This window comes from Staurois parvus, unplaced genomic scaffold (genome assembly GCF_062004578.1).
Source record: "Staurois parvus isolate SC_StPar_1 unplaced genomic scaffold, SC_StPar_1.0 ptg001635l, whole genome shotgun sequence".
Taxonomy (NCBI): domain Eukaryota; kingdom Metazoa; phylum Chordata; class Amphibia; order Anura; family Ranidae; genus Staurois; species Staurois parvus.
Window position 1 is genome coordinate 75,488 of NW_028319431.1, and position 13,912 is coordinate 89,399.

The 13,912-nt window shown below is 48.2% G+C and overlaps 1 protein-coding gene across 1 annotated transcript in view; it reads left to right on the forward strand.

Moving 5' to 3' along the window:
- Window positions 1–869: 869 nt before the first annotated feature.
- The window catches only part of LOC149434974 (proteinase-activated receptor 1-like), a 78,372-nt gene continuing 65,329 nt past the window's right edge, over window positions 870–13,912 (forward strand). The window contains exons 1-2 of the mRNA XM_089663151.1: window positions 870–927; window positions 8,229–8,291. The gene's annotated coding sequence lies outside the window, so the exon portion shown is untranslated. The remainder of the gene's footprint in view (window positions 928–8,228; window positions 8,292–13,912) is intronic.

Genomic DNA, 13,912 nt, shown 5'->3' on the forward strand with positions numbered 1-13,912 from the left:
AGATGGTAGAGGAATAATCTGCCCCTGGAAGGGTTCTGGGTCACCCTGGCAGAGTGGGGTCAGGAGGAAGGGGTGATCTTTCATCACAGAAATGGTAGAGGAATGAACTGCCCCTGGAAGGGTTTTAGGTCACGCTGAGCAGAGTGGGGTCAAGAGGAAGGGGTGACCTTTCATCACCGAGTTTGTAGAGGAATGAACTGCCCCTGGAAGGGTTCTGGGTCACACTGAGCAGAGTGGGGTCAAGAGGAAGGGGTGACCTTTCATCACCGAGTTTGTAGAGGAATGATCTGCCTCTGGAAGGTTTCTGGGTCACCTAGAGCAGAGCGTTGTCAGGAGGATGGGGTGACCTTTCATCACTGAGTTTGTAGAGGAATGATCTGCCCCTGGAAGGGTTCTAAGTCACCCTGAGCAGAGCAGTGATAGAAAAAGGGGTGACCATTCATCACTGAGTTTGTAGAGGAATGATCTGCTCCTGGAAGGGTTCTGGGTCACCCTGGGTAGAGTGGTGTCAGGAGGAATCGGTGACCATTCATCACTGAGTTTGTAGAGGAAGGATCTGCTCCTGGAAGGGTTCTGGGTCACCCTGAGTAGAGTGGTGTCAGGAGGAATGGGTGACCATTCATCACTGAGTTTGTAGAGGAAGGATCTGCTCCTGGAAGGGTTCTGGGTCGTTCTGTTGGGATCTTTAGTTCTGCAGCCTTCTGTTCAGATTAATTGGGTGGGAGGACAATATAATTCTAACCTGTAAATGTTCACATTACTGAAGGTCATTAAATGTAAATAATGAAAAGGAGAAATGGATATTTTGCATAGAAATATAAATTCTGAGAATGGGCGGAATTCTAAATGATTTTCTCTTTTCAGGTCCTCCCATATCTGACCCCAACATCTCTTCCGAAGATGATGAATGGGAAAATGATTTCTATGGTATGTAATGGATTGTATGTTCTGCACACACCAGTTGTATGTGGGGAGACATCTCTGTGTGATAAGGTCGGGGTCCATTCATGACTGATGGGGCCTGTGACGTTCCATTGGTGCTCCTGTTCATCATCCCACCCAATACCATTTCCAGATCCCCAACCCCTGCTCTTTGTGTCCATGCCGTGTCCTCCACTGGTGTGTCCCTGGAGAGGAGATCATTGTCCAGTGGTGGAGGAATTGATGTGCAGATAATGTTTGTATTCGGACGGTTTGTAGTGTCTCTATGATAAGTGTTGGGTCGGGGTTGCTCTGCGCAGAAATGTTTTTTTTTTTTTTAGCATTTCATTGAGGAAAATTCCACTTTTGTTTAAGAAATGATAAAACTCATAATTACTACATAAGCCATTCTGTAATTTTATGTTTGCCATGGCCCCCCCACACATCTCCCACCACCCCACCCCAACTATATGGGAGGAGACATGACAGCCACAGCCACCATTCTGTCCCCCAATGCCTCATATGCAGCTCCCTCCACCTCAGGGGGGATTTGCTGAGGAATGGAGGAGATTTGTGCTGAACAGTGACTGTGCTAGGTAGGGGGATTTATTCTAGAAAAGAGGGAACTTTGTACTGAGGGGGATTTTTGTGATTGGAAAGATTTTTACTAGGAGGGACTGTGCTAGAGACATTCCATCATAGGGGGTCACAGAGATTGTATAGGAATGATCTGCCCCCGTTAGGGTTCTGGGTCACCCTGAGCAGAGTGGTGTCAGGAGAAAGGGGTGACCTTCCATCACAGAGATTGTAGAGGAATTATCTGCTCCTGGAAGGTTTCTGGGTCACCGTGAGCACAGTGGTGTCAGGAGGGAGGGGTGACCTTCCATTAGAGATTGTAGACGAATGTTCTGCCACTGGAAGGGTTCTGGGTCACCCTGAACAGAGCGGTGTCAGGAGGGAGGGGTGACCTTTCATCAGAGATTGTAGAGGAATGTTCTGCCCCTGGAAGGGTTCTGGGTCATTCTACTGATTGATTAATAAGGAAGATTTCAGTTCAGTATTATTAATGTGGTTGTAAACCCTTCAGTATAGCCAGGGAAGTGACTGGCCTCAGGTGATACATGGAGATAATACAAATCCTATTACATAAGTTGTACCTGTTTATCTGAGGCCATCTCTTCTCTACAGCCATCCAAAGTGCTGAACTTTGGAAGGGTTCAGGGTTACTCTTAGAAGAGTGGTGTAATGGAACTGGACCCCCAACTGCACTCGGGTATTTCCGTGAGACTTCCGCTTCCCTGTCCGAACACAGATCCACGGACACCACCGCTGGCCATACAAGACGAAACAGCACCAGACTTGTCTTAAAACAGGAAATGGACTCCTTTATTTTAACATAGACACAAGATATAAACATTCACATGTACAACCCACCTCCCTGCATATGGGCACAGGGAGGGGCAAACCAAATTTAGCAATCAGAGACACATCAGCAGAGACTCCCATCAGCAGGGCTGCTGGGAACACACCCCCTACCAAGACAATACACAAACACATACATCCCATAGTAGTTTGCTCCCAAGCCAGACACACAATAGAACAATGGGACCACATGGCAGTAAACAATTAACAAACCCCACATCCCACCTATATATGTCTATTCAATAGAAAGACATTTCACCCTGTACCCCTAACAGGCACAGGGTGACTTACACATAAGAGGGATATGGGGAGCTGAGACAGGGGTCTCCCCACCTCTCCAAAGGGGGCTGTGTTCCATGGGCCCCCCACCCAAAGTGACTCCCATCACAAGCGGTGTCAGGAGGAAGAGGTGACCTTCAATCAGAGATTGTAGAGGAATGATCTGCCCCTGGAAGGGTTCTGGGTCACCCTGAGCAGAGTGGTGTCAGGAGGAAGGGGTGATATTCCATCACAGAGATTGTAGAGGAATGATCTCCTCCTGGAAAAGTTCTGGGTCCTTCCCCTGGGATCAATTGTATGGCAGATTTTTCTTTTTTGTTTGGGCAAGGACACAGGGGCCCCATGAGTTGTCAGTCCGCCCCTGGCTCCTGGAAGGGTTCTGGGACATCCTGAGGGGAGTGGTGTCAGGAGGAAAATGTGATCTTCCATCACAGAGATTGTAGAGGAGTGATCTGCTCCTGGGTCACCCTGAGTGGAGCCATGTCAGGAGGAAGGGGTGACCTTCCATCACAGAGATTGTAGAGGAATGATCTGCCCCTGGAAGGGTTCTGGGTCACCCTGAGCAGAGTGGTGTCAGGAGGAAGGGGTGATATTCCACCATAGAGATTGTAGAGGAATGATCTGCCCCTGGAAGGGTTCTGGGTCACCCTGAGTGGAGCCATGTCAGGAGGAAGGAGTGATCTTTCATCACTGAGTTTGTAGAGCAATGATCTTCTCCTAGAAGGGACCTGGGTCACCCTGAGCAGAGCGGTGTCAGGAGGAAGGGGTGACCTTCCATTGCAGAGCTTGTAGAGGAATGATCTCCTCCTGGAAAAGTTCTGGGGTCCTCCTCTGGGATCAATTGTATGGCAGATTTTTCTTTTTTGTTATTGGGTGAGAGGACAGTACTTATTGAGCGCTCACATTCTGACTTTTATCCTTTTTACATATACTGATCATACAATTAGAATGTGGAAATTTGCCTTTATACTGCACATTATTGAAGGTCATTAAAATGTAAAATATGAAAAGGAGAAATGTAAATTTTGTATAGAAATCTAAATCCTGGTTAGAGCTCCTGTGCATGATGGTGAGTGGACTGCTACCTGTGAGTGCCCTGGTATTCCAAAAAACAATGACCTTGGCTGTATCTACCGACTCAACATCAAGGAACATTTTTATTGCGTTGATTTCCCAGCTTGGAGAATTTGCAGAAGGAATGATCGTTTTGGGTCGAGGTTTTCATTCTCTTGAACCGCTGTTGCAATCCATCTGACAGATCCCCATTTTTGAAATTGATGTCCAGGAAACTAAAGAAATATTTGCACTTCATGCAGTTGGTTGACATATCATTCTCATGTGTTTAATTCATACAGTACAAAAGATTATTTTTTGATTTCTCATTATGCTCTATCCTAGACCCCTCAACCTAAGATTAGTAACGTATTTTGGTCAGATCCTCCGATATTTCTGCGTTTGCATTTCTCGGATATATTGAAGACTTCTTTTTCTTGGCAGTTGAATGAGGATCTTCTATATGATTTAGAGTGCCGAACAGATATGAACTCTGCTATTGATGATGTTGTTGAAGATCCTAAACCAGATTCTACAGCGGAACCAATAACATGGGAAGCTCTAGAGGCTGTTTTGAGGGGCGGTAATATTAGGTGTGGGTCTTGTTTAAAGGAAGAGACGGGTGCAAATCTAACTCATTTGTTACAACTGCTGACCCACAAAGAGAGTTCCTCAAGATAACTCATCTCTTCCTTTCCTCAGAACTTACTAAGATAAGATCTGATATGCAGAAACCGCTAGTTGTATACCAGAAATAAGTCGTACTGATTCCAGAACGGGCAAAGAGTGTTTTTCATGCCAAGGGGAATAAATGCGGGTGAGTACGGCACATTCAGTGAGAAAGCAACAAGCAGCAACATATATTCCAAAAATGAATTCCCCTTTAGAGGTGGTCCATATCATGGAACAAATAGCCGCAGAATTTCATACAGTTTTCTCCTTTCTATATAATATTTCCTCTTCTGGCTGGCTGCTTCTTTTGCAGGTGTTTTTTGGGTGTTGGTGGTGGAGGGTGGTGCTGATCGGGGGGGTGTGGATAGCGGGTGATTGGGTGTTGAGGGCGCGGGGGGGGGGGGGGTGAAGGACGCCTCTTTCCCTTTATCTATATACACTATCTTGTTAATGGAACATCTGGCAAACTCTATACAACAAATTATGTCTATCCAGGGCATCCCAATGGGAGAACACGCTCATAGGAGGGGGTGATATATCTGATCAACTGTCAAATCTACATGATAAGCCGCTACTTGATGGCCTGTGCGCAAAAGTGCAACCATGATCAAAAGGACATCACTAGACTTGATTTGGAAGACTTTCTCTTTTTAACATGAACCCACTTCCTCAAGGTTTATATCTATTCCAGACAGTGGTGGGACAAGGGGTGGGCATGAGGGACAGCTGCCATGGGCGCGGAGAGGATTTGGGGGGAGGGAGTTTGCTAGAAGGGATGATGTGGAGGGGTGGTGATTTTTACTAGAATGGTGGATTTGAGGGGAGAAGTTGTGCTAATAGAGATTATTGGGGGGGGGGGGATTTGTGCTAGGAGGGGAAATTTGGGGGAGGATTAGTGCTAGGAGAGGGGATATGTGCTGGGACAGGGGAGTTTGGAGAACCGGGGGGGATTTATTCTCAGAGGGGAAATTTGTGGGGTAGAGGATTTGTACTAGGAGGGGGGATTTGGTGGAAGGAGTTTGCTAGTAGGGATGATTGGGGGGATCTGTGCTAGGAGGGGAAATTTGGGTGGAGGATTAGTGCTAGGAGAGGGGATTTTGGGGGGGAGGATGAGTGCTGGGAGTAGGGGATTTGGAGAGGGGGGATTTATGCTCAGGGGGGAAATTTGTGGGGTAGAAGATTTGTACTAGGAGGGTGGATTTGGGGAGGGAGTGAATTTTTACTAGGGGGGAAACTTTTGTTTGGGGAGAATTTTGGCTTGCAAAGAAAATGTATGGGGTAAGTATGAAGATTAGTGCTCAAATCATTGGGGGAGGGGATTTTTGCTGGGGAGGGGGCACCATTTGGCACCTTTGCCCTGGGCACTGTCGATATTGCCTATCTCACATCCAAAAATATTTTTTTTTGCCAGGATGAAAACAACGACAATAAAATCTGTTGGGGGAGGGAGGTCACTTGGACGTATCTGTCAAACTCTTACTAGAACCCAGAATCATGGCGGAGTAGATCTGCCCAATATAGGATTGTACGGGAAAGCCTCCCATTTAGCAGACATATTGGATTGGTTGGATATGTCCCATACTAAGAGGTGGGTTACAGTAGAGTGAGCCCAATACCTGTATCCACATCACCTCGGTTGCCCTTCCCGGTATTTCCTGAGCCTTTTTTTACGTCAATGAGAATGCGGAAAGAGATTTCCAATGATGGCCATTCTTCTACGATATACAGGCCACTACCTTTGCTGTTGGTGATTCCCGGCTCCATGTCCTCAACAGAGAAATCACAACTTAGGTTCCTTCTTCATGCAGCTAGAGCCTAAATTCGTAGACATTGGCAGTCTATAAAACCTGCAGAGGTGGGGGAAGGGATAGTAGAGATATTGTCTGATGAGGACGGAGGAAATGACTGGCCAACAACAGGATAGACATCAGGAGGTCAGGAGGTCAGGGTCCCATGGAGCCAATGGGTTTTATATACTTACACATGGAATTAGGCTTCTGACCAGAAAGAATTGGGTTTTCTTTACATTTATTTGGAGGTAACGAATGGAAGCTGAGGAATCATTCTTATGAAGAAGCAGTGAAAGTATTCTCCCCCTCTCCTTTTTGTCTTTCTCCTTGTGGTGGAACCGTTCTGCCTGGGCTTCCTCGTGTGGAGCAGTGCGTCTCAGCCAATGGTCCCCTTGTCCTGCAAGTCTTCCAGCGCTCTGCCAAGGAAGGTATTAGAGCTCAAAGACAATCCTTCCCTGATATCCCAAACCACGAGTCGGAACTTCATGTAGGGTGAAATGAATTAATCTTTATTCAACACCTTGCCCAGGGGAGAACGAGAAGAACGCTTACCCAGGGGAGAACGGGAAGGCAGCTTACCGAGGGGAGAACGGGGAAGCCGCTTACCGAGGGGAGAACGGGGAGGCCGCTTACCGAGGGGAGAACGGGAAGACCGCTTACCGAGGGGAGAAAGGGAAGACCGCTTACCGAGGGGAGAACGGGAAGGCCGCTTACCGAGGGGAGAACGGGGAGACCGCTTACCGAGGGGAGAACGGGAAGACCGCTTACCGAGGGGAGAACGGGAAGACCGCTTACCGAGGGGAGAACGGGGAGACCGCTTACCGAGGGGAGAACGGGAAGGTCCCTTACCGAGGGGAGAACGAGAAGACCGCTTACCGAGGGGAGAACGGGAAGACCACGTACCGAGGGGAGAACGGGGAGACCGCTTACCGAGGGGAGAACGGGAAGACCGCTTACAGAGGGGAGAACGAGAAGACCACTTACCGAGGGGAGAACGGGAAGACCACGTACCGAGGGGAGAACGGGGAGACCGCTTACCGAGGGGAGAACGGGAAGACCGCTTACAGAGGGGAGAACGAGAAGACCACTTACCGAGGGGAGAACGGGAAGACCACGTACCGAGGGGAGAACGGGGAGACCACTTACCGAGGGGAGAACGGGAAGACCTCTTACCGAGGGGAGTACGGGGAGACCGCTTACCGAGGGGAGAACGGCGAGACCGCTTACCCAGGGGAGAACGGGGAGACCGCTTACCGAGGGGAGAACAGGAAGACCTCTTACTGAGGGGAGAACGGGAAGACCGCTTACCGAGGGGAGAACGGGAAGACCTCTTACCGAGGGGAGAACGGGAAGACCGCTTACCGAGGGGAGAACGGGAAGACCGCTTACCGAGGGGAGAAGTTGAAGACCACTTACCGAGGGGAGAACGGGAAGACCGCTTTCCGAGGGGAGAACGGGAAGACCGCTTACCGAGGGGAGAACGGGAAGACCGCTTACCGAGGGGAGAACGGGGAGACCGCTTTCCGAGGGGAGAACGGGAAGACCGCTTACCGAGGGGAGAGCGGGGAGACCGCTTACCGAGGGGAGAACGGGAAGACCGCTTACCGAGGGGAGAACGGGGAGACCGCTTACCGAGGGGAGAACGGGGAGACCGCTTACCGAGGGGAGAACGGGAGACCGCTTACCGAGGGGAGAACGGGAGACCGCTTACCGAGGGGAGGACGGGAAGACCGCTTACCGAGGGGATAAATCCGGAACAGAAATGTTATCACAAAGGGACGGTTCGTCGCACTCCTCTTGCCTGGTTGATGGATTAATGGACGGGATTGCTGCATGCTATTACTCTACATTTTGTCATTAAGACAGTTACAGCAATTTAATAAGAGCCAGTATAAGAGGAAGTTGTTTTTAGATAAATATAGGAGTGTGTAATGTATATTTTTATTTTTTCTGTACATGGAAATGTTTATGATTTTTTTTCTCCTCTGTATCTTACGGATATGAAAATATTAATAAAAATGGATTAAATTAAAAAAAAAGAAATGTAAATTCTGAGAGTGGATGGAATTCTAAATGATTTTCTCTTTTCAGATCCTCCCATATCTGACCTCAACATCTCTTCTGAAGATTATGGACGGACACAATTTTTAGATGGTATGTAATGTATTGTATATTCTACAAACACCAGTTTTGGGTGGAGAAATATCTCTGAGTAAGTTCGGTGTGACGGGAGTGACTTTTGGGGGTGCGGGGACCCCTGTATCATCTCCCCAAATTCCTCTTATGTGTAAAGGCATCCTGTGCCTGTTAGGGGCGCAGGGTGCTCTGTCCGGATATTGTGTAGACATATATAGGTTGGGTGTGGGGGTTGTCCATTGTTGACTGCCATGTGGTTGCCCCATTTTTCTTTTGTGTCTTGCTTGCCAGCAAACTATTATGGGATGTACAGTATGTGTTCCTGTATTGTCTACTGTTACTTGGTGTATCCCATTGTTCTATTGTGTGTCTTGGTTTGGTGGGGGGTGTTTCTGGCAGCCCTTCCCCCTGATGGGACGGCCTGGTGATGTGTTTCCTGTTCCTGATTGTATTGCCCCGCCCTGTGTATATATCTTGTGTTTGTGTTAAAATAAAGCAGTTGACTTCCTGTATTAAGAGAGTCTGGTGCCGTCTATTTCCTCTATGATCAACGGTGGTGTCTGGGGATTTGTGTTCGGACGGGGAAGCTGAAGTCTAACGGAAATACCCAAGTGCGGTCTGGGTCCGGTTCCGTTACAGCCAGGGTCTCTTCATGGCTGATGGGACCTCTGGAGTTGTATTTGTTCTCAGGTTCATCATCCCATCCAATACCATTTCCAGATCCCCAACCCCTGCTCACTGCGTCCATGCCGTGTCCTCCGCTGATGTCCTCCACTGGTGTGTCCCTGGAGAGGAGATCATTGTCCAGTGGTGGAGGAATTGATGTGCAGATAATGTTTGTATTCGGACGGTTTGTAGTGTCTCTATGATAAGTGTTGGGTCGGGGTTGCTCTGCGCAGAAATGTTTTTTTTTTTTTAGCATTTCATTGAGGAAAATTCCACTTTTGTCTAAGAAATGATAAAACTCATAATTGCTACATAAGCCATTCTGTAATTTAATGTTTGCCATGGCCCCCCCCACACATCTCCCACCACACCACCCAAACTACATGGGAGGAGACATGCCAGCCACAGCCACCATTCTGTCCCCCAATGCCTCATATGCAGCTCCCTCCACCTCAGGGGGGATTTGCTGAGGAATGGAGGAGATTTGTGCTGAAGAGTGACTGTGCTAGGAAGGGGGATTTATTCTAAAAAAGAGGGAAGTTTGTACTGAGGGGGATTTTTGTGATTGGAAAGATTTTTACTAGGAGGGACTGTGCTAGAGACATTCCATCATAGGGAGTCGCAGAGATTGTATAGGAATGATCTGCCCCCGTTGGGGTTCTGGGTCACCCTGAGCAGAGTGGTGTCAGGAGGAAAGGATGATCTTCCATATCAGAGATTGTAGAGGAATGATCTGCTCCTGGAAGGGTTCTGGGTCACCCTGAGCAGAGTGGTGTCAGGAGGAAAGGATGATCTTCCATCACAGAGATTGTAGAGGAATGATCTGCTCCTGGAAGGGTTCTGGGTCACCCTGAGCAGAGTGGTGTCAGGAGGGAGGGGTGACCTTCCATCACAGAGATTGTAGAGGAACGATCTGCTTCTGGAAGGGTTCTGGGTCACCCTGAGCAGAGCGGTGTCAGGAGGGGGGGTGACCTTCCATCACAGAGATTGTAGAGGAATGATCTGCTTCTGGAAGGGTTCTGGGTCACCCTGAGCAGAGCGGTGTCAGGAGGGAGGGGTGACCTTCCATCACAGAGATTGTAGAGGAATGATCTGCTCCTGGAAGGGTTCTGGGTCACCCTGAGCAGAGTGGTGTCAGGAGGAAAGGATGATCTTCCATCACAGAGATTGTAGAGGAATGATCTGCTCCTGGAAGGGTTCTGGGTCACCCTGAGCAGAGTGGTGTCAGGAGGAAAGGATGATCTTCCATCACAGAGATTGTAGAGGAATGATCTGCTTCTGGAAGGGTTCTGGGTCACTCTCTACAATCTAATGTGCATAATTCATACAGCAGAGTAGATTATTTTTTGATTTCTCATTATGCTTTGTCCTGGATCCCTCGGTCAAAAATCGGTAGCCAATTTTGGTCGGACCATCCACCGATATTTCTGAGTTTGCAATTCTCCAAGATACTGAAGACTTCCCTTTCTTGAACGAAAACAAAACGAAAAACTTATATATATATATATATATATATACTGTATATAAAATCTTCAGAGAGTTGTGGTTAATGATTCATACTCTGAATGGTCTAGGGGTGTCAGTGGGGTACCCCAAGGTTCAGTGTAATTTGTGGGGTACCCTAAGGTTTATTGCTGTTAGTGGGGTACCTCAAGGTTCAGTGTTAGCAGTGTACCCCAAGGTTCAATGTTAGTGGGTGACCCCAAGGTTCAGTGTTGTTAATGGGTTACCCCAAGGTTCAGTTTGGGACCCTTTCTTTGTAATCTATATATACAATATGGTGTCGGGGATCTCAGTCTGCAGATGACACCAAGCTGTGCCGGGGAATAACGTCCTTACAGGATGTCTCCAACTTACATCCGACCTCAATGCTCTGTGTAATTGGGGGACTATGGGGCCAATGAGGGCTAATGGTGATGTAAGGTTCTGCACTTGGGGGCTAAGAATATATATGCATCATACATACTAGGGGGAGTGGAGCTGGGGGGGTCAGTGGTAGAGAAGGATCTGGGAGGGTCAGTGGTGGAGAAGGATCTGGAGGGGTCAGTGGTGGAGAAGGATCTGGGGGTCAATGGTGGAGAAGGATCTGGGGGGGTCAATGGTGGAGAAGTATCTGGGGGGGTCAATGGTGGAGAAGGATCTGGGAGGGTCAATGGTGAAGGATCTGGGGGGGGTCAATGGTGGAGAAGGATCTGGGGGGGTCAATGGTGGAGAAGGATCTGGGAGGCTCAATGGTGGAGAAGGATCTGGGGGGGTCAGTGGTGGAGAAGGATCTGGGGAGGTCAGTGGTGGAGAAGGATCTGGGGGTCAATGGTGGAAAAGGATCTGGGGGGGTCAGTGGTGGAAAAGGATCTGGGGGGGTCAGTGGTGGAGAAGGATCTGGGGGGGGGTCATTGGTGGAGAAGGATCTGGGGGGGTCAATGGTGGAGAAGGATCTGGGGGGGGGGTCAATGGTGGAGAAGGATCTGGGGGGGTCAATGGTGGAGAAGGATCTGGGGGGGTCAGTGGTGAAGGATCTGGGGGGGGTCAGTGGGGGAGAAGGATCTGGGGGGGTCAGTGGTGGAGAAGGATCTGGGGGTCAATGGTGGAAAAGGATCTGGGGGGGTCAGTGGTGGAGAAGGATCTGGGGGGGTCAGTGGTGAAGGATCTGGGGGGGTCAGTGGCGGAGAAGGATCTGGGGGGGTCAGTGGCGGAGAAGGATCTGGGGGGGTCAGTGGCGGAGAAGGATCTGGGGGGGGGTCAATGGTGGAGAAGGATCTGGGGGTTCTGGTAGATCACAAGCTTAATAATGGCAGCAATGCCCAGCTGCGGGTTCTAAAGCGAGAAAAATCCTCTCTTGTATTAGGAGAGGTATAGACTCCAGAGAGAGATATCACCCCCCCTCCCCCTCCCCCCCTGTATATAATATAGAGTGCCGAACAGATATGAACTCTGCTATTGATAATTTTATTGAGGATAATAAACCAGATTCTACAGCGGAACCAATAACATGGGAAGCTCTAAAGGCCGTTTTGAGGGGTGTTAATATTAGGTGTGGGTCTTGTTTAAAGGAAGAGACGGGTGCAAACCTGACTCATTTGTTACAACTGCTGACACACAAGAGATAACCTTCTCTTCCTTTCCTCAGAACTTACTAAGATAAGATCTGATATGCAGAAACCGCTAGTTGTGTACCAGAAATAAGTCGTACTGATTCCAGAACGGGCAAAGAGTGTTTCTCATGCCAAGGGGAATAAATGCGGGTGAGTACGGCACATTCAGGGAGAAAGCAACAAGCAGCAACATATATTCCAAATGTGAATTCCCCTTTAGGGGTGGTCCATGAATTTCATACGGTTTTTCTCCTTTCTACATAATATTTCCCCTTCTTCAACATTGGCCTCGTATGAGACACACCTACAGGAATATTTGCAGCGAACTGCTTTACCCCAAACATCTTTGGAAATATTAAAAACTTTGCTTACCCCATTCAGAGAACATGAAATATTTCCAGCTATTAAACATCTTCCATCTGATTTTCTGGAGACTTTACAGGGCGGCACAGTGGCTTAGTGGTTAGCATGTCTGCCTTGCAGTAAATGGGTCATGGGTTCGATTCCCAACCATGGCGCCTCCTGCATGGAGTTTGCATGTTCTCCCTGTGCCTGCTTGGGTTTGCTCCAGTTTCCTCCCACCCTCCAAAGACATGCTAGTAGATTAATTGGATCCTGTTTAAATTGGTCCTAATATGTGTATGTATGAATGTGAGTTAGGGACCTTAGATTGTATGCTCCTCGGGGGCGGGGACTGATGTGAATGTATATATGTGTAAATTGACAGTGATATATAAGTACCATAAATAAAAATACCCTTTTTGGAGACTTTCCACCTTTGCCAGATTACTCCCGATTTACAGACACTGAGTGGGGATCAGGTGGATATCTCTATCCGGATCATCTATAAAAATAGGTGTTTGTGCTCCGTGGACACGTGGAAGTATCTCGGAGATGTAGACTCAGTTTGTGGAGAAAGGCTTTACACTTTCTTACCAATTAGCTTGTGAGTCAGACCTGGGTGAGGCTATGGAGGAGGACGTGTGGTCCAAATGGTTGACCATGGTGCAAAGGGGAATCTTCAATACCTCCTTGATGGAGGCAAACTACAAAGTATTGTCCCATTGGTATCTTGTCCCCACACGATTGGCTAAGATCTACCCCAACTCCTCACCCCCTATGTTTCAAGGGGTGTGGGCAGGAGGGTAATATGCTACATGCTTGGTGGTCCCCTGAAGGTCTAATGGTTCTGGACCAGGATAGGTAATTTACTTTATGCTGTGACTGGGTTGATTGTTCCCGAAAATGTCAAGACGGCATTATTTTCTGTCCTGTTGAGCGAGATAACCAAACATCTCTGAACTCTTGCCTCCTTTACCTTTTTAGCAGCCAAAATCACCATAGCGCGAGCGAGCGAGCATGAAAATCCCCTGTGATTAACTTTGCACTAGTCAAACATAAAGTCTCTTGGACCATGATTAATGAAAAATTGGCTAGTATCCTCCGGGACAAACAACTTCAGTCTGAAAAAGTCTGGAACCCCTGGATTAGATATTAGATGCCTCCAATCTCCTTAGCGGGTGGGGGCAGAAGTCTGGGACATGGGGATCAGCTTCATATCTCTTCTATCCCTTTTCTTTCTCTTCTTTCTCATCTCCCTTTTGGTTTCCATACTAATTCCCTATGAATGCTTTGGTGCGGCTTTAGAGCCTGTCCTAGCCTGGCCCAGGTATGGAAGCATGGTGTTCTCTTGTTGGGCAATGGGAATTTGGGTTTCAAAGGACCTGTTTTCATAGCCTTCCAGGTACAGTATCTGCATTGTAGATCTGTACTCTGATTGTAGATCTGTACTCCGATTGTAGATCTGTACTCCATGAGACTATGACCCCTAAACTATTCCCAGCACATGGATGACCCCAACCACAGCTCCCTAAGCTTTCT